Source organism: Pelodiscus sinensis, chromosome 33, assembly GCF_049634645.1.
Source record: "Pelodiscus sinensis isolate JC-2024 chromosome 33, ASM4963464v1, whole genome shotgun sequence".
NCBI classification, from domain to species: Eukaryota; Metazoa; Chordata; order Testudines; family Trionychidae; genus Pelodiscus; species Pelodiscus sinensis.
In genome coordinates, this window is record NC_134743.1 from 10,079,024 (window position 1) to 10,100,935 (window position 21,912).

Below are 21,912 nucleotides of genomic sequence, written 5' to 3' on the forward strand. Positions count from 1 at the left end.
CCCATAACCCTCCTGCAGCTGGTTCTGCCGCATCCAGCCGCTCAGACCCATACCCTCCCCATTGGACACATGCCTCAGTTTCCCTCCAATGGGCACATGCCCTGGTCTCAGATCTCCCCACAGGCGCATGCCCCTGGCTCTCTGCAATACTCACCGAGGAAATGGATGGTGAGAGCAGATCCCATAATGGGGCAGTGAAGGGTACCACCGATCCCCTAATGCGCAGCTCCACCCCTCCTCAAATAAGGTACTCAGCTGGTGGTTGCAGCTACAGGAAGTCAATAATATTTCATCTCTTCTGGTATCCCTTGCCTCTTATCGGTAGGCGACATCTCGTGCAATCACAGTTAATTAGAGGTCTTTGCAAAACCGAGGAAATTATCAGCCTGGCTCAGTGTCCTGCAGCTCCAGCTTGTCCGTATCCCTGTGGGGAGAAAGGGAAGTCTCCTCTGTCTGTGGGGAGCCAGGAGATCACAGGTTCTGAAATTCAATCATTGACTGACCATTATTTCCATGACGATTCCCCTCCCCCTTTCTTTGTTTCTAGATCCAAGTGGTTGGTGACTCATGTAAATAAAATCAGGACGTGATCATGCAATTAAAGGAAGCTGTTGTGAGGCCTGTTAGTGAAGGGACAGAGTTAAGGGTGTTTAGGGAACAGTAAGTGGCATTTCCTGGCTTTGGAGGATTTGATTGTTTAAAGCCTCCTGCTCAGCTTGCAAACCTGCCCACGTGCAACACAAGCCCTGGCACCATGCGAGGAATGGGCATGAAGGGGAACACCTGGGTTCACTGCCCCTTGCACCATAGCTGAGCGGTGTTGGCGGCTTTACGCTGTAACGCTTGGTTCTAAGGGTCTTTAGTCAGCCTGTGAATTAAATCAGCCAGGTTCAAAAGAAAATGGGAGCAAGAGAAATTCCATTCAACCCAATGGGTCACCAACCAGGAGAGACTCAGGGACTTTCCCATGTGCCACATAAACCTTGCCCACTGAGATGCCAGTGGGTGTGTGGCTAGGCCCCTAGAGAGGGACATAAGCTGTGTTTGTGCAGCTGCTGGCTACCTGGCAGGAGTAAGCTAGAAGTCAGGCACATTTGGCCCTGGTCCCAGCTCTGGGAGGGGAGTGGGGACTAAGGGTTAGAGGAGGAGGTTGGGAACTAGGACTCCCATGTAACAGCTAAGAACCAAGCCCTTTCTGTTTGCAGATCCTGGTTGGGCCTGGGCAGCCCTTAGACCTGCTGTGGGGAGCCAGGCTCATAAGCCTCCCCCAGCAACACAAAGACAGCCCCTTCCCTCCCCCTCTCTCCCCCCCCCCCCCCGCCAGCTGCAGAACGATACAGATGCTGAGAGCATCTCTGGGCAGGCTCAGCTGAAGGGACTTGCCCCAGGCCAGGTGTTCCCCTCCCTTGGAGACCAACATCATTCCCCTTCTCATGGGCCCACAGGTCACATCCACACTTGGCCCGTTGGCCCTGGGGGAACCCGCTTCAGGGCGACAGCCCCTTCTCGTATGGTCCTTGGGGCCACACACTCCTGGGGGGGCACTAGAGCCCTTTATTTCCAACCTTCTACTGTGCTGCTTTCCATGGGAACCTCCCAACCAGCACACACAGGGACAAGGGCCGGCAATTCCTCCTGTGGCCGCTAGGTGGCGCTGCAGCCTCGCACTGCCCCATTCCCCAGAGAATCTGGATTTGTGCTGATCTGATCTGGCCCCTCTGCATTTGATGGGATAAATGAGGCCCTGTTGCACTCGCGGCTGGCTGAGTCAGGCTATGTCTGCACTCGCGGCTTCTTGCCTGAGAAATATGCAAATGAGGCTAAGCGTGGAATATCGCCTAATGAGCCACCATTTTTGCAGAAGAGTCTCTTGCGCCAGAAGGAGCTGTCTGCACTGCCCCTTTCTGTGCAAGAAAAACCCTCTTGCGCGATGCTGTTACGCCGATTATTTTCAGGAATAATGGCATTGCGCAAGAGTGTAAAGCTGCAAAGTTGCCATCCCCACTCAGCTATGCAGCAAAGAGCATCAAACCCATCACACCTGCTTTTCTCCCCATCACACCTGTTCTTCTCATGGTGCCAGGGCTCATGTTGCACATGGGCAGGATTGCAGGCTAAGCAGTAGGCTTTGAATAGTCAAACTCTCCGGAACCAAGAAATGCCACCTACTGTTTCCCAAACACCCTTAACTCTGCCCCCTCACGCACATGCCTTATGACACCTTCCTTTAAATGGTCAGTCAAAGACTGAATTTCAGATCCTGTACACACCTGTGTCAAGGCTGTCCCCAACTCTGGCATGATGAATGCAGAAGTGGGTCCCTCAAAAGCACTCCAAAATCTTGCCTCTGCAGGCTCTGGTACAACTCCTCCCCCTAAAAAAATCCTAATACCCAGATTTTGGGGAATCTGCTGCCACCACCTAAGTAAATCCAAGAAAACCAGGGAAGAGATCACTTGGGAAACCTCCTACCTAAGGTAATACTCTCCCCGTGCCCCAAGCTCTGTTTTACTTGGAGTTGGGAAAACAGGAGATTCACAGACAACAATGAACTCTGCCCTTGTAAGTAGGCACTGAGTCCTAAGGACACAACAATCAACCAATCCCGGTTAATTACAAGATACAACAATTCTTTATTATCAAAATAAAACTACAGTAGCAAGCACAGTAAAGTGGTTAGATGGAAAGAGCCACCAAATTGATAAAGATACTCAGGGAAACCCCATGGGCTAAAACTTGGTTACAAAGAAAAAAGAAAAACACAATTAACAGCTTAGACATTATTTCCAAATCCCCAAACAAGGAAAACAACAAATCCTGACGGACTAGCTAAACTTTTCCCTACTTACACATTCTAAGAAATCCGTTCTTGGAGAGAGAATCATAGAATCATAGAATACTAGGACTGGAAGGGACCCCGAGAGGTCATCGAGTCCTGTCCCCTGCCCCCTTGGCAGGACCAAATACTGTCTAGACCATCCCTGATAGACATTTATCTAACCTACTCTTAAATATCTCCAGAGATGGGGATTCCACAACCTCCCTGGGCAATTTATTCCAGTGTTTGACAACCCTGACAGTTAGGAACTTTTTCCTAATGTCCAACCTAAACCTCCCTTGCTGCAGTTTAAGCCCATTGCTTCTTGTACTATCCCCAGAGGCCAAGATGAACAAGTTTTCTCCCTCCCCCTTATGACACACTTTTAGATACCTGAAAACGACTATCATGTCTCCTCTCAATCTTCTCTTTTCTAAACTAAACAAACCCAATTCTTTCAGCCTTCCTTCATAGGTCCTGTTCTCTAGACCTTGAATGAGTCTTGTTGCTCTTCTCTGGACCCTCTCCAATTTCTTCACATCTTTCTTGAAATGCGGTGTCCAGAACAGGACACAATACTCCAACTGAGGCCTAACCAGCGCAGAGTAGAGCAGAAGAATGATTTGTCATGTCTTGCTCACAACATACCTGTTAATGCATCTCAGAATCATGTTTGCTTTCTTTGCAACAGCATCACGCTGCTGACTCATATTCAGCTTGTGGTCCACTATAACCCCTAGATCCCTTTCTGCCGTACTCCTTCCTCGACAGTCGCTTCCCATTCTCCCATTTCCCTCAGTCTTGGAAGAGACTACTCTACCTCTCAAACACAGAAGAGAGAGAGAAAACCCCTGTTTTTCAGTTTGAATTTTCTACCTGCATTGTTATTGACTTACCACCTGATACTTGGCTAGCTACAGGGTTAACCCCTTAGTCACCAGACACTGGTCAGCACTCCTGATTATGACAACCCGGCTCCCAGCCTAGTGTACCCTCCCCAAAGAAGACGACCTCCCTCCCTCCCTCCCCACAGAGACATGGACAAGCTGGTGCTGCTGAACATTTGGCTAGGCTGATGATTTCAGGGTTTCCTCGGTTTTGCAGAGACCTCTGGTAACTGTGACCACATGAGATTTTGCCTGCAGATGAGAAACAAGGGGTGGTGGATGCAGGGGAACTCCTTATTTGAGGCTGGGTGGAGCTGGGAAAAGGGGTGCGTCTGGTGCCCCTCACTGGCCCATTATGGCATCTGCTCTCACCATCGTCTTCCTCAGTGAGTATTGCAGATAGACAGGAGGGGACAGGGGGGATCTGAGACCAGGGCATGTTTCAATGGGGGCGGATCTGAGACCAGGGTGTGGGCCCATTGGGGTAGGTCTGAGACCAGGGGGTGGGCCATGGGGGTGGGTCTGAGACCAGGGGGTGAGCCCATTGGGGTGGGTCTGAGACCAGGGTGTGTGCCCACAAGGAGAGGGGAGGGAATCTGAGACCAGGGCATGTACCCATGGGACTGAGGGTGAGGCATGTGACTGGGTGGGGCAGTACCAGATGCGGGCGGGGGAAGGGATTCAGGAGAGACCATAAGCTGAGCCTGTTCTCTGGGGGTTGTCACTGCATCACTCTCTGGGGACCATCCTCCCTGCCCCATTGATCTAGTGACTTCCTCTATGGGGGCAGAGGACAGGTGCTGACTGCGGCATACAGGATGGGTTTGGGGACAGGGCCCCCCGCTTAGTCTGCAGCGCTGGGGGATCCAGTTCGGCATAGGTGAGTCCCTCAGCTCTGGGGTTGGGCTCCTGGGGTAGGGAGGGAAGAGAGTCACTATGTGTATGAGTCAAAACCAGCACACAAACACACACAGCCACACACCAGACAGTCCTGATCCCAGACAGCAGGGGGTATTCATATGCAGTGAGGGGGTGCATGGTGCATTGGTGTGGGGTGAGGCAAGGCACAGAGCTGGGGAGTTTTGGGGGGCACTTACAAAGACATCTTGCAGTTTCCCTTGGCCCACGAGGGCATCTGTGGAACAAAGACACTCAGGGGCAGGGAGGGTGTGAGGAAGCCGGAATCTGTGGCTAGTTATACAGGGTGTCTATACACCATGGGCTGAGCCAATTCCCTGGAGTGAGGATGGGACACAGGGACTGGGGCTGGATCAGTGTCCCTGGGATCGCAGGATGGGTCCCAGTGAGACCCTCAGCAAGATACGGCCCCTGCCTGGCTCCATGGAAACCACAATCCCTAATGACTCGTGCTAATCACCAGGAGCCCTGTCCTGGGTGTGAAAGTAGAAAGAATTATACTGTAAGAAAAAGATGAATTGTGCTGTAATAATTGAATAAGTTGAAGGAATTCTGTTTGTCTTTTTAAGAGGAAGAAGAAAAGTATGTTAATGTTGATTGTAGGTATGCAGATCAAGGTGCTAGCCAATTTGGGCCTGAGTTTAACAGGAAAAGAAACATTAGGTGTTAGACAGGAAACAATTCCAGATAATCAGGGAGATATAGCCAGGAGATTGCTGTGTGCTTAATATTGAAATGAAGAGTACTTGAGTAGCCTCACACTAATTATGTGAAGTTTTGCCCCCCTTTTAATCCTGTTAATTTTGGCTTTCTTTTGACTGTATAAATCAAGAGGTTTGAACCTTGTATGGCACTCACATTTTCTGAATGCATTTTAGCAAAGCTTTGCTGAAATAAACAGAGCAGTCTGCCAAATCTGAGAGTCCTGTCTGACTTTGACAATTTGGAGGTTCCACCGAGATGGCAACCGTCTTCGCTGAGGCTGTGTGATCCCTGACTGTTTTGCAGGATGACCGTGGTAGCTGGCATCTGGGCATTTGGCCCGAGCGGTCCTCCGCCAGAACGGAAAGGTGCACAACCACAGCGAAGTCTACGCCATCGAACCTGTTGGTTCCTGCTCTGTTCTGGTAGGGATCCCGGGATCTAACATCAGGACTCTGGTCAGGTAATTATTTTGTCCGGACTGAGGACTGTCTTGTCTCTGTGTCTATCCGTCTTCCCTGTGGTGTGAGTGAGTCTGGGAGCCATCCCTGTCCAGGGACTGGCCGACCAAGGGGCTCCTGTCCCCGCGGTCTGTGTGACTGGAATCTGCACAATCGCAGCCGCACCGCACCTTGGATAAAATCCTTGGAGTGAACGCAAGGGCGATTGAGGCAGTAGCCTGTGGGCTTCTTTTGTGTGTTGCACTGGGCACCGCTCTGACGAACCCGAATTTCCTCCTTGTGTGATTGGTGTATGAAGTCCTCCTGTATGGGTAACTAGACATCTAAGCAGGGATAGTTCCCTAAAGGGACCCTGGCTCAGTTTATATATTTTAGAAAGGGTCCGGACTCCTGTAAATTTCTGGAAAAATGATCTAGATTGACTCTGGGGGGATCCCAAAACTCAGTGGCCACTGTTAGGATCTTGGAACAAAGACCAAGTGGACGTCTTAAAAGACAAACTTGGCCTTCCCAAAACTAAATTGGCTAGAGGAGAGGTAGATAGCTTCATGCAGTGGTGGGACGAGGCAAATCTTAAATGAACTGAATCGAAGCTCGCCTCCCTTAAAAATTCTAATTATAAGAAAAAGCTTTATTGGAAACCTCCTCTCCCACCACCAGACCGAGCGCTTCCCTTTACCCCGTCCTCCAAGAAGACTCAGACCGGTCCCACTTGAAGCTATAAACCCTGGACCCACACGGAGCTCCACTCGATTTTAAAAGGTTTTCCAAAGCCCCAGGAAAACCCTACCAAATTTGCAGAGGAATTTTGCTAGTGTGCAATGCCTATGAACCCTCTGAAGCAGACCTCCTGCAACTGTGTAAACTACTTATAACCCCGTAAACAGCAACAAAGAAAAAAAACCCGGGCAACTATCACACAGACTGACTGATGGTTTTTTTGTTTGTTTGGTTGGGTTTTTTGGGGTTTTTTGGGATACAGCAACCAGGTAAAAATGGACAGGGCGCCCTGGCGCATGCGTTTGTTAATAGCCTCTTATCTGCTATTAGCAGTATGTTAAAGCAAATAAGTGTTGGATGGGAGGCCAAGACCATGGACAAATTGCAAGCAGTGGCAGAGCATTGCCACTGCACTCTAAAAGGAAAGAGAAGCAGTCCTCACAAAAGTTGATAGCTCTGCAAATACAGCATTATTCAGGGCAGGGCAGACAGTACTGGGAATGGGGAGGGTACCAAGAATGGGGATAAGGTCAGAGAAGGGGTCGTGGCACCGGGTTTTTGGGATTTAAAGGTTTCAGCTCCGGTCATATCCACCCTGTGGGAACAAGGCATTATTGTCCCCTGTTCCAGCCCCTGTAACACCCCTATACTCCTCCCAGTTCGAAAAGCTGATGGTAAATCATGGCGGTTTGTTCAGGATCTTCAAGCTATTAACTGCATTGTTGTACCCACCTTTCCTGTAATCCCTAACCCAGCAACTAATCTGGCTTCTATCCTGCCAGATGCAACTCATTTTACTGATGTTGATCTGTGTTCTGCTTTCTTTTCTGTCCCGGTTCACCCTAAGTCCCAGTATCTTTTTGCCTTTTCTTACAAGGAGCAGCAGTATGCTTCCCAAGGGGTACACAGAAAGCCCGTCTTACTTTTCCCAAGCATTAGCCAAAGACCTTGTTGACCTGGTCTTCCCCTCTGGGTCCACATTGGTCCAATGTGTAAATGATCTACTCCTCTGTTCCCCTTCATTATCTGCCTCAGAAACTGACTCTTTAGTGCTTCTCACTGCCCCCCCCCCCCCCCCCCGCCACCTTAGTGTTACCTGACTACTGTAAGCCTTTACCCTTTTCTGCCACGAGCAATCTGGTTGTGCACTTGGGGTTCTTACTCAGGAGCATGGTGGCAAAAATCGTCCAGTAGCTTATTTCTCTGCCACCTTGGATCCTGTTGCCCAAGGTCTACCCCCCTGTCTGCGTGCTGTGGCTGCCGCGGCACGCCTAATTGAAATGTCTGAGTCCCTTGTCCTCCGCTCTCCTGTTTCTCTCATGGTCCCTCACTCTATAGATACTCTCCTGCTGCAATGTAATACAGCTCACCTTTCCTCCGCCCGCCTCACTTTTACTGCTTTCGGCTTCGCATATCACCATAAAGTGCTGTTCTCAGTTGAACCCTGCCACTCTCCTTCCTCTGGCTAATGACGGTGAACCCCACGACTGCCTTGCAAGTGTCTCTGCTGTCACTGTCTCATGCCCCGACCTTTCTGATGTCCCTCTCTCTAACTCCGACCTTGTGTTATTCACTGACGGTTCCTGCTTTAGAGATAGCCAAGGTCGTCTCCTCGCAGGATACGCTGTGGTATCACTCTCTGAAACCCTAGAAGCTGCGCCTTTCCCTTCTGTCACCTCAGCACAAGTCGCTGAACTAGTTGCCCTAACCCGCGCTTGCTTTCTGGCTGAGGGACGCTCCGCCACCATTTACACTGATTCTCGATATGCTTTTGGGGTTGTACATGACTTTGGCACCCTCTGGCAAGCTCGGGGTTTCCTTACCTCTGCTGGTACCCCTATCAAGAATGGCCCCTACATTGCTGCTCTCCTGTATGCACTCCCATCTGCATTAGCTATTGTTAAGTGCCCTGGTCACTCCACAGCAGATACTGATGTTGCTAAGGGTAATGCTGCCATAGAACCTTCCCCAGGTGCGTTTCTCGGTTCCCTTTCTGTTTCTGTACCACCGCAGTCCCTTTCTAAAGTCACCCTGCTCCAAGACTCTGCCTCAGAAACAGAAAAAGACTCCTGGGTCGCCCAGGGTTGCTCTCTACACCCTGATTCCCTTTGGCGCCCCCTTATTGGTGCCTTTGTGGCCCCCTTTTCGCTCTACCCAGCTCTGGCCGCCCTGCTACACGGCGTTTCGCATGTCGGAAAGGAGGGTATGATCTCTGCTGTAACTAAGGCAGAATGGTGGGCCCCCCATTTCAGCTCTTTTGCAGCTCACCACTGTGCCGCCTGTACCACTTGCCAAAGCTACAATGTTGGCAAACCTGTAAAGGTAGCTCAAGGGTTCTGGGGCCTGCCCCAAGCACTGTTCTTGCATTGGCAGCTTGATTTTGTACAAATGCCTGTGTGTCAACTATATGAATTTATTTTGGTTATGGTATGCTTATTTTCGGGTTGGATTGAAGTCTTTCCTTGTCGCAAAGCTGATTCGCTGTCTGTTGCCAAATGTTTGTTAAATCATATTATGCCTGCCAAAGAAACTCCTGCCACTCTGTCCAGTGACCGGGGTACACGTTTTACTGAACAACGTGTTCAGCACCTGGATCGTGTTACATGTCACACACCTGCTGCACTGTCCCTGCCATCCCAAAGACATAAATTAAGTCCTTTTGAAATTGTTTATGTGAACAATGGCTACCATTACTCCAGTCTCAGACTTGAACTTGACTCACAGTACACTCCTTCAGTACTGCAAGGGACTAATGCAAGCTGTAAGTCACTTCCATTCACAGGTTCGAGCCGCCTGGCTGACGGAACCCACCTCGGATGCCTGCCACACTCTCGAGACAGGTGATTGGGTCTACGTACGACACCACCAACGAAAACACGCCATGGCACCCCGGTGGAAGGGCCTGCGTCAGGTGCTGCTCACTGCCCAGACGGCTGTTAAGTTATCCGGCATCGCAGCATGGATACAGGCTTCGCAGTGTAAGAAGGCACCATCCCCAGCGGACCAATCATCACCTCAGGACCATGCAGAGTCAATTTTGACTCCAGAAGAAGACGTAGAGGAACAGCCTGCAATACCTTACAACCTACGTTCGCGTAAGGATTGCCTGAAGCAGATGAGGACCAAAAGCAAGGCCCAAGAAGAAGCAGTAGTGAGCCTAGCGCCTGCTGCCTGGTGGACATAAAACCGTAACTGCGGGTCCCTCAGTGGAGGTTGTCAGAACCAAAAGGGTCTTGCCTCCAACATGTGCCTCTGGTGGGGCCTGTTCCTCGGCCACTGGTGTCTTAAGATCTGGGGAATCCACAATGACAATGACAATTCTTTTATCCACCAGCAAGTATGGATCGCTCAGACCCTTAATATCTCTAATTGCTGGGTCTGCAGCCACATTCCATCCCACTCACAAGCTGGTTCCTGTCTTGGCAATCCCACTTAATTCCCCAGGCCTCACCCGTTTAACAAGACATGGAACAGTAATGACACTTGGGAAGCAGTGGGAATAATTGTGGGAATAAATGTATCTAAACGGATAAGTGTGGAGGAGAAAAAAGGTCACTGGTGTTTGGTGTGTAATGGGACGGGGCTGAATCTGGGGAGGAGCAGTTGTCTCCAGCATATTGTAACATCAGTACAATCTTTAATGCCATGCAAATAACACCACTCCCCGTAAGGAGAATCACCGTGTGCCCTTCGGGGGATATTACTCCTCCTTTGTAGACACCTATATGGCAAAGGGGTGCAACCGACCCTTCCCGGCTTTGATAGGGCATCATTGGGTCTGTGGAACAAAGGCCTATACCACATTACCAGTTAACTGGTCAGGTATCTGTTATCCCGCCCAACTCTTCCCACAATTCCGAGTGTTAGAGTCCTTCCCATGAGAACGCCTCCGTAATTTTAGGCGAAAAAGAAGGGACTTGTCGGATGCCCAATGGTATGTGAATCACATAAGCCCTTTAACTTGGGAAGAGGCTATTGGTGGTTCCTTTGACCCACTTGGGGGAGTAATACATCATGCAAAAAGGCTTCTGAGGTTACAAACAGTAGTTAAAATCATGGAAAATGAAACTGGAAAAAGTTTAAGGGCCCTGGCCAAAGAAACAGGAGCGATCAGACAAGTGGTCCTCCAAAACCGTCAGGCATTGGATATAGTGCTGGCAGCAAAAGGAGGGACCTGTGCTCTCATTGGCAAAGAATGTTGTGTATATATACCAGACAACACCAATGATAGAATAGATCGCGCTAGCTACTTAAAAAAGATTGCATACCTTTCCAACGAAGAGCCAAGTTCCCTGTGAAAATGGCTAAGTAACTTGTCCAATTTCTCTGGCATAGGAAACTGGTTGTTTCAGGAAGCCCTGACTATCCTATTTGGAATCTTAATAATTTTTGTATGTTTTCAGTTAATCTCCTGTTGTATCCAAAACTGTGCAAGACATGTCACAGACATGTCCCCTCACCAGAGTGCTAATCTGATGCTTTTAAATATCACTAATGAACAAAAAGACAAAGAACGGTTAATGCAAGGAACCCAGTAATTGTTGGTCATAGGCGAGGCTTGACCAAAAGGAGGGATTGTGAAAGTAGAAAGAATTATACTGTAGGAGAAAGATGAATTGTACTGTAATAATTGAATAAGTTGAAGGAATTCTGTTTGTCTTTTAAGAGGAAGAAGAAAAGTATGTTAATGTTGATTGTAGGTATGCAGATCAAGGTGCTAGCCAATTTGGGCCTGAGTTTAACAGGAAGAGAAACATTAGGTGTTAGACAGAAAGCAATTCTAGATAATCAGGGAGATATAGCCAGGAGATTGCTGTGTGCTTGATATTGAAATGAAGATACTTAACCACACTAATAATGTGAAGTTTTGCCACACCCTTTGATCTTGTTAACTTGGCCTTTTGACTGTATAAAATCAAGGGGTTTGAACCTTGTATGGTACTCACATTTTCTGAATGCATTTTAGCAAAGCTTTGCTGAAATAAACAGAGCAGTCTGCCAAATCTGTGAGTCCTGTCTGACTTTGACACTTCCCAGGGTGCCCTGGTGGCCACTCCAGCCTCAACCAAGATCACTCCTCTCCTTCCTCCCTCCCCGGAGCCTTTAGGGGTTGACTCTGGCCACAGTGTCTGCGCCAGTTCCAAGCCTGCCAGGCCAGAGCCAGCAGTTACTACCCCTGACCCAGTGGCCCCCAAACATGAGCCAGCAAAGACTGGCAGCCAGCCCTCCACCACTCGCCAGGAGCAGTCTGCCAGCTCCCAGGAGCCTGACAGGGGCTGGAGAAGGCGGGCGCCTTCCTGGTCCAGGGTGGAGATCATGGACCTTATTCAGGTTTGGGGGGATTGCCCCCAATGTCCATGATCTCTGCACTAGAGAGAGGAATGCGGCCATCAATGGCAGGATAGCTGCCAGCCTGGCACTAAAGGCCACATGTGAACCCAGGAGCAAGTTTGCATGAAAATCAAGTTGGTCTGGAGAGCCCCCCAACCCTGAGCCTTGACCTTCCCCTCCCCTTTCTTCCCCTTGCTTCCTCCCCCCAAGTTTTCCACCTCTCCTCTCCCCGCCTCTCTTCTCCTCTCTCCCGCCTCCTTTCCCCAGTCTCACCAGAGTTTCATTCTCCCCCCTCTTCCCCGGGGTTTTGTTAAATAAAGATAGTTTGTGTTCATGAAAATACGTGTATTTTATTTGACATCAGGAAGGGGGCTTAGGGAGAGGTAAGTGGAAGGACGTGAGGGAGGAATGAGGCACAAGCCCCCAGTGGGGCAGACCAGAGAGGCTCTGAGGGCTCCTCAGGATGGAAGCTCTCCCGCAGGGCCTCCTGGATACTGACAGCCCCCTGATGGACCTCTCAGATGGCAGCCTGCAGAAAGTTCAGACAGGTCTGCAGCAACACGTCCACGAAAAGCACCAGAGTGCCCAGGGGCAGCTCTGGCTTCACGTTGCAGAGTGCTGTGATGTCCCGAGTGAAGGCAACCAGAGCACACAGAGACAAAATGGTTTCCTGTCCCTCATGGAGGTAGGCAAGCAAGCAGGGAAACCTGAGAACTGGCTGTCCAAGGGGGTGCCTTTAAGCACAGGCCTCAGACAGCCTCAGGCAGCAGCCACACAAAGTAACTCCTGACCTGATGCCCTGCCGGACCTGATTCTGTCCGGCCTTAAATGCGATTCACCGTCCACTCAGTGTGGACGCGCTATTTCGAAATAGCAAAACGCTATTTCAAAATGCATTTTGTGTGTAGACGCGCTATTTCGAAATAAGATATTTTGAAATAATGCTGTAGTGTAGACATACTCTGAAAGAAGAAATCAGGCCCCTGAGTAATTGAAACAGATACTTCAAAGAGTTTAATTGGAAACATGTGCACAGTAAATACAAACACTATATTATTTACAGGGGAGGGTTATTTACAGGTGACTGTTTGTGAGACACAGCATGGCCAGCACCTGAGAAATAAACTTAAAGAGTCATCAGCATTTGTACAATGCCCCTTAATAAATATAATAATATGGGTTGGGATTAAGCTGCTGGATATGGAATGGAAAACAATCTCCAAAACAGGAAACACCACAAGATTAGGGGAACTCCTATTACCTAATATAGTGAATTATCAGAAAGTGTCAATTCAACAGGGGAATACACTGATCCCCTTCCCATATTCAGCCATCACAGGAAGATTCTCTCCCCATTGAGAACCACAGACAATGATATCCCAGACCCCCTCAGCCTTTTACCCTCCTTTGCTAACTGTTGTCTGGTGACTCCTCATAGGCCCAGAACCCAGGAGGGCAAGAGTAAAGTGCTGAGAGAGACTAGAAACCTAACTATTCAGGAAACTTTTTCTATGAGGTGGAGGATCATAGCCTCTAAATTTGGAGGACGAATGATATCTGCTGAGTCCCTTCTTTGAAGGGCAGAGTGTTCTGAACTCCCAATATCATCAGAGGGAGTTTGAGGACACTCAGCAACTTATGAGACTGGACAATACAAGCACAGTTAAAGGCCCTGGATATCTAAAGGAAATCACCAAAATCCACAGTTAGATGCTTAAATGCCAATTAAAGCCACCCTTAGTGAATTCCCCCGGCATGTGGAATCCCCTAAGTAGTATAAGGGCCCTACCATCAATCAAACGTTAGCCCTGCCCCCTGATCCCGGAAGTCCCGCCCCCTGACCGCCAGAATTCCCTTCTCCCCTGTCACCAGAAGTCCGGCCACTGGATGGTAGTACATCCGGGTCAAGAGGGACAGCTGACCGGGTGTCATGTGACCCCCGTTAGGCCCGTCCCCTGTCACCGGAAGTCCTGCCTTTGGGGGTAATACATCCGGGGTCAAGAGGGGCAGGTGACCGGAAGTAAGGAGTGTCATGTGACCCCTCTAAGGACTCGCCCCGCCTCCCTCAACCAATCAGGAAGGGTTTTTCCCCTGTAGGACCGCCCCGCGAACCGCTTTAACCAAGCGGGTGGGCAGTTCTGGGACCGGATGACCCGCCCCGCAGTGGGTTGTGTGACCCCTCTAAGAACTTGCCCCGCCTCCCTCCACCAATCAGGAGGGGGTTTTTCCCTGTAGGACCGCCCCGCGAACCCCTTTGACCAATCGGGGGGCAGTTTTGGGACCGGATGACCCACCCAGCAGTGGGTTGTGTGACCCCTCTAAGAACTCGCCCTGCCTCCCTCTACCAATCAGGAGGGGTTTTTTCCCTGTAGGACCGCCCCACAAATCGCTTTGACCAATCCGGGGAGTGCAGTTCCGGGACCCATTGACCAGACCGGAGACGGGTCGTGTGACCCCTCTAAGAGCTTCCCGTGACACCCTTTGCCAATCAGAGCATAGCACTTCCCCGTAAGTTCTAGCGCCACACAAAAGAGGCCATCTTGTTCCAAGAGCGCGTGTTTCAGAGAGCGTGCAAACGCTGCGCGGAAACATGGCTTCTTTCACCAACTTTGTTTTGGTGCCGAGAAGAAAGCGCTACATCAGCGACAGTTCTGAGGAGGAAGGAGAAGTTGAAGGGAGCCCTTTGACCCACCCGCTGATGGATACACCAATATCTGACACCGAAACCCAACCGCTCACGATGCAGCCAGACAAGCTAGATAGCCTGGAGGAAGAAGGTGCCCATGGCTCCCAGGAGTCGGACAAGACGCATGGAAAAGAAGCCAAATAGGTAAATGAAAGATCGAAGTTGGGGCATCATGGGGTTAGGAATCCGGGATTTTGTAAACTTTAAAAAAAAAATGACCAGAGCGTCTTACATTATTTCTTTCTGGCAATCTTTTGACAGCTTGACGATGCCTTTCTAGCTGACCGTCAGACCCAGGACAGCATTGCATCGGACGAGGAAGACGAACCGGGCCCACCTTGGTTTTGCTCAACACCGATACAAAGCATTGAAGAGAACGCCTAGGATGACGGCCATGAAGAATTCAGGAGGTGGCTGTGCATTGACCTAGTTGAGCCAGTGCCACATCATAAGCATAAAAAAGTTTTGCGCTCTATTGTACGCGTTGGTGTTTATACCGTCCTTAGTCACTGTCTTAGGGAAAAGCTTTTTGAGGACTGTGAGGGTTGTGTCATAAATGCGCCAGCCCAGCGGTACCATGACTGTTTGACTTGGACTCCAGAGGGTATAAACTGCAAGCTCCAGGGCCTATGTGCTGAACTGTGTTTGGAAATCTTATTAAATACTGTTATTGCCGTAGGTCCGTGGTCCCCAACACGGTGCCCACGGGCGCTATGGCGCCCGCAGGGGCATTTGCATGCACCCGCCAGGTGCTCGGGGCTGACCTGGCCCTGGGCACATAGCGCGTGGCGCTTGCACGGGGGGGCGCGCCGGCCCTGGGCGCGCGGCGCTTGGCAGGGGGAGTGCCGGCCTCGGGCGCGCGGCGCTTGGCGGGGGGAGCGCCGGCCCCGGCCCCGGGTGCGTGGCGCTTGCGGGGGGAGCGCCGGCCCCGGGCGTGCGGTGCTTGGCGGAGATGAGCATTACTATGGGGTTCTGGATGTGAAAAAGTTGTTCGGAGCGAAAAATTATTGTGAGTTTTGCCACACAGTATACAGTCATGACCACTCTTGCAGGTATTGTTGCCGCCTCTGCTTGAGCGGAACGTGCTCAGACAGCGTGGGCGTGCCGCTGCGGTGTCCTAGCTGTATCTTGGAACAAGATGGCCTCTTTTGTGTGGCGCTAGAACTTATGGGGAAGTGCTATGCTCTGATTGACAGAGGGTGTCACGGGAAGCTCTTAGAGGGGTCACACGACCAGCTTCCGGTCTGGTCAACGGGTCCCAGAACTGCACCCCCCGAATGGTCAAAGCGATTTGTGGGGCGGTCCTACAGGGAAAAAAACCCTCCTGATTGGTAGAGGGAGGCAGGGTGAGTTCTTAGAGGGGTCACACGACCCACTTCTGGGCGGGTCATCCGTTCCCGGAACTGCCCCCCGATTGGTCAAAGCAGTTCACGAGGCGGTCCTACAGGGAAAAAACTCCTCCTGATTGGTGGAGGGAGGCGGGTTGAGTTCTTAGAGGGGTCACACGACCCACTTCTGGGCGGGTCATCCGTTCCCGGAACTGCCCCCCGATTGGTCAAAGCGGGTCGCGGGGCGTTCCTACGGGGAAAGCCCTTCCTGATTGGTAGAGGGAGGAGGGGCAAGTCCTTAGAGGGGTCACATGACACCCCTTACTTCCGGTCACCTGCCCCTCTTGACCCCGGATGTATTACCCCCAAGGGCGGGACTTCCGGTGACAGGGGACGGGCCTAACCGGGGTCACATGACATCCTTTTTTACTTCCGGTCACCTGTCCCTCTCGACCCGGATGTACTACCCTCCAGGGGCGGGACTGCCAGTGACAAGGGAGAAGGGACTTCCGGGGAGTCGGGGGGGGGGACTTCCAGGGTCAGGGGGCGGGGCTAATGTTTGATTGATGGTAGGGCCCTTATACTACTCCCCTACCCCATAGACAGCTAGCAGATATAGCGTTCAGTCTAGCTTCCCACCCAAGTATATGATGTGCAAGCTGGAAACAGAAGCAGGAGCTCTTTCTTCTATTTGTCTGTGCTTCATTCCCCGAGCACTCATCCAGGTCAGATGTCTCTTAGGACCTGAGTTGCCACCAGCTGGACAATGGGACTTGGGTCATTCTGTAGGACCTGGAGAGCTGGAATTACAGAGAATATGACTCACTTTTCATATAGTCACCTATGCCTGCAGTAGCTGGAGATTTAGTACCAGTGAGTACCAAGCTCCAGAAGCTCTCTGTACAAACAAAGCTTTAGGTTCCTCCATTGGGATCCTTCCAAGCTCCAAACTGAGATGGAGGAGGGGGGAGAGGGGAGACCCTGACCCTACCAGAAACTCATCCAATTGGAAGGTGCTCCATTGACTCAATAGCTTCTGCTTTTAAGTTATTTTACATCTCCTGACAGAAATAAATCTGATGGTGTGGAGTTTGGGGTAGCAAAAAGTGGCTCCCAGGGAGCCGATGGAGCCCAAAGAGTGGATCACACAGGTTGGGAAGAGGCATTGCCAGGGTAGCCAGGAGATGCACTGACTTATATCACACTGGCTGCAGTTTCCTCCAGGTACGTCTACACCGCAAAGTTAATTCAAAATAACAGCTGTTCTTTTGAATTCACTTTAATAGCATCTATACATGCAAACCGCTATTTCGAAATTAATTCGAAATAGCAGAGCGCTTAATTCAAATTTGGTAAACCTCATTCTACGAGGAGTAACACCAAATTTGAAATAGCTATTTCAAATTAAGTGCTGTGTAGACAATTAATTCAAAATAGGGGGCCTCCAGCCCTTCCCAGGGAGCCCTGCTGGCCACTCTGGGCACAACCAGGAAAACTTACTCTCCTCTCCCCCTGGCCCCAGAGCCATTAAAGGGATAGACCCTGGCCCGTGCCAGATCCAAGCCTACCAGCCAAGAGCCAGCAGTGGCCACCGGGGCCCCTGAGCCAGTAGCCACAAAACGTGAGCCAGCAAGGCACTGGCAGCCAACCCTCCACTGCTCCTCAGGAGCAGTCTGCCAGCACCCAGGAGCCTGACAGGGGCTGGAGAAGGCGGGTGCCTTCCTGGTCCAGGGTGGAGATCATGGACCTTATTCAGGTTTGGGAGGGATGCCCCAGCATCCATGATCTCCGCACTAGACAGAGGAACACGGCCGTCAATGGCAGGATAGCTGCCAGCCTGGCCACCAAAGGCCACATGCGAACCCAGGAGCAGGTTTGCATGACAATCAAGTTGGTGCGGTGAGACCCCCAACCTTGGGCCCTGATCTTCCCTTCCCCCTTCTTCCCTTTGCTTCTCCCTTCCAACTTCCTCCTCCCAGGTTTCACCCTCCCCTCTCCCACCCACTCTATTCCTCTCTCCCACCTCCTTTTCCCAGTCTCCCCAGAGGTTCACCCTGTTGTTCAATAAACCCAGTTTCTATTTTTGAACATACATGTCTTTTATTTGACATCAGGAAGGGAGGCTAGGGAGGAGTAAGTAGATGGACGTGAGGGAGGAATGGGGCACGAGCCCCCGGTGGGGAGGACCGGGGTGGCTCTGAGGGCTCCTCGGGGTGGACACTCTCCTGCAGGGCCTCCTGGATCCTGACAGCCCCCCGATGGACTCCCCGGACGGTAGCCTGCAGCAAGTGCAGCTGGGCTGATGGCAACAACCCTACGAGACGCACCGGTGTGCCCAGGGGCAGCTCTGGCTCCATGTGGCCGAGTGCTGTGGTGTCCCGAGTGCAGGCACTCAGGGCACTCCAAGACAGGACTGCTTTGCTCTCCCTCATCGGGGTAGACAAGCGAGCGGGGAACCCTGAGAACTGTCTGTTCGGGGTGGGGGTAGGGTCCCGTGAAGCACGGAGCTCAGTTAGCCTGAGGCAGCAGCCCCACACACTATGTCCTAACCTGATGCCCTGCCAGCACTGGTTCCGGCCAGCCTGAACTTCGGTTCAGGGTCCACTCAGTGTGGACGCGCTATTTCAAAATAACAAAATGCTATTTTGAAATAGGTTTTGTGTATAGATGCATAATTCGAATTAGCTTAATTCAAATTAACTATTTCGAATTAAGTTAACTTGAATTAACGCTGTAGTGTAGACGTACCTCTTTCAGAGCAGACTAAAGCTGAATCTGTCCTTTGATGTGTGGCTGATGCACTTCACACCTGTGGTATCAGTTACTGCTTGCTTGTCAGCTAAATTTCTTTATAACTCACTAATGAATAGGATTTCACCTGTATTTGTTACTTACAGGTCAACAGATGTTCCATGTCCAGCCATTTCATATTCTTGGTGTCCGTATGTTCCAGGATGATGCCTAAATAAGCAGTGTAAAATAAACATCAATAAAAAACCTTCTCTTGTTAAGTGCAAGGTGATAACATTGGCCCTTTGGCTTCTATTGTGGGTCTAAGGTGAGCTGTAGGCAAGAAAATACTAGAAAAGTTTAGCGCCCACACTGAAGAGAAAAAAATTAAGAATGTTTACATAAAACCTCATTTGCTTTAAACAATCTATGTTCCTCTTGCCACTGCTGTCAGTTAGTGGAGATATACTAGGATAGTGTATTAATCTAGTGGTGTGAACAAAGGGCTGGGGCCAGGAATAAGTGCGTACTAAGCAAGGATCTCACATGGATACATTAATTAGGCCACAATGCTTGCCTGGCTTGCATGGGTGTGCTAAGGAAAGGATGGCACAGGGCCAAAGGGGAGGAATCTAGTGCTTCCTGGGCAAGGCAATCAGGAACCTGCAACAGCAGGCACTGTGTGGCGGTGGCCTGCCTACCTCCCAGTGATGAAGCACCAGTAAGGAACAGTGAACAACACTGAGCTTAGGTCTATAGTTTGAGTCCACACTAACTCTGACTACTAAAAATAGAGTGCAGGTCAGATGACAGAAGCAGTCAGAGGAGCTAGCCACCTTGAGAACAGACTTTTGGGTTTGGATGGGATCATCCTTGGAATAGTTAACCCCTCCTGCTACTCCTGCCACAGCTACTCTATTTTTAGCACACTAGTTTGATCGGAGAATAAACATACCCTACGTGACAGTGTGCCAGCCTCTGCTACTAAATGACTGCGCCATCTCAAAGCATTCTATTGCAAATTACAAATTCCTCCTAACACCACACTGGAGAAGTAGGAGAACATTAACATCTCCATTTATGCATGAGAAGTCACAGCACGGAGAGATTAATAGTAGCTCAGTGCTGCACACAGGGACTTTTTCTGTCTACCTCAAAGGGAATACCAAAAGGGACACGGCACACTTTCTCTCACCAGCTAACTTGGCTGCAACTGCCCGGATCTCTTCCCAGCTGCTGCAGAAGTATGTGATGGTGCTTTTGTAAAAGTTCTCCAGTAGCTCAGCCTTCTCTTTGGCCTAGAGAAAATCAGGGACACATGAGCTCTCTCTGGCTAGAAATGCCCTTTGACTGCCAACACATGCCTTTACAAACCACAAGTAAACAGTCTGTGTTCCTCTTGCCACTGCTGTCAGTTATTGGACTCACTCAGACTTTTTTTTTAATTTAAACAAGTAAATAAAAGAAAGGACAGGAGGCTGTGTAGAAGTGGGGAAAGTGGGAATCTATGGCAGATTTACATTCCTCTCACCCTCAGTCCTGTATCCCACTCTAATAGGGTACGTCTACACTACAACGTTAATTCGAACTAACTTAGTTCGAATTACTTAATTCGAACTAAGCTAATTAAAACTAACGGATCTAGACTAAAAAACTAGCTCGAATTAGCGTTTTACTAATTCGAACTAGCATGTCCACATTAAGTGGACCCTGAACCGGGCTTAAGGATGGCCGGAAGCAGTGCCGGCAGGACATCAGAGGAGGACTAAGAGCGTGGAGATGCTGTCTCAGGCTAGCCGAGGGCTGTGCTTAAAGGGTCCCAACCCCCACGCCGGACAGACAGTTCTCAGGGGTGCCCCGCTTGCAAAGCAGTCTTGGCTTGGAGTGCCCGGAGTGCCCACACTGGGCACATCACAGCACTTGGCCATCAGACCGGCTGCACTTGCCGCAGCCTGCCATCTGGGGAGATGGGGCAATTGGGGGGCTGCAGGAGAGCTTCCACCACAAAAGCCCGCAGAGCCAGCCCAGTCCTCCCCATCGGGGGCGCGTACCCCATTCCGCCCTCAACTCCTTCCACTTACCCTTCCCTAGCCCCTCTTCTTGATGTACAAAATAAAGGACAATTGTGTTCAAAAATGGAATCTGTCTTTATTGAACAAAACTGGGGGAGACTGGGAAAAGGGGGTGGGAGAGGGGAAGAGAGAGGGTGGCAGAGGGGAGGGCAACTAAAATGATCAGGGGTTGGGAACAGGTCTCATATGAAGAGAGGCTAAAGAGACTGGGACTTTTCAGCTTAGAAAAGAGGAGACGGAGGGGGGACAGGATAGAGGTCTCTAAAACCAGGAGTTGGGTGGAGAGGGTGCATACAGAAAAGTTCTTCATTAGTTCCCATAAAGAAGGACTAGAGGACACCAAAGGAAAGGAATGGGTAACAGGCTTCAAACTAGTAACAGAAAGTTGTTCTTCACAAAGCACAGAGTCAACCTGTGGAACTCCTTGCTGCAGGAGGCTGTGAAGGCTACAACTAAAACAGAGTTTAAAGGGAAGTGAGATCAAGCCATGGAGGTTGGATCCATGGAGAGGTATTAGCCAGGGGGTAGGAGTGGTGTCCCTGCCCAAAGTTTGTGGAAGGCTGGAGAGGGATGGCACGAGACAAATGGCTTGGTCACTGTCTTCGGTCCATCCCCTCCAGGGTCCCTAGGGTTGGCCGCTGTCGGCAGACAGGCTACTGGGATAGATGAACCTTTGTTCTGACCCAGGATGGCCATTGTAAGCTCAGGGCTCAGGGTCGGGGGTCTCAGTGGACCACCTTGATTTTCATGCACTCCTGCTCCTGGGTGGCCAGGCTGGCAGCTCTCCTGCCCTAGCCGGCCACCTTCCTGTGCCTAGTGCGGAGATTGTGGACAAGGTCCACGATGTCCGCACTAGCCCAGGAGGGAGCCCACCTTTTGCGGTCCCGGGCAAGCTCCCAGGACCCGCCAGCCTGGTCCCGGGAAGAGGGGGAGGGCTGGGAGGCATCGGGTGGGTGGCTCGATCCGCACCAGGTGCAGGGTCTGCCTGCTGGGTGCTGGCAGGCTTGCACCTGGCATGGGCACCGTAGCCATCCCGTGCCCCTTTAAGGGGTCCGGGGCCGGGAGGGGGGCATACGAGTTTCCCTGGTGTTGGCCGGAGTGGCCACCAGGGAAACCTGGGGGGGGCTAGCCTCCCACTAGTTCGCATTAAGGGGCTACACAGCCCTTAATTCGAACTAGTAAGTTTGAACTAGGCTTAATCCTCGTGGAATGAGGATTACCTAGTTCGAACTAAGCGCTCCGTTAGTTCGAATTAAATT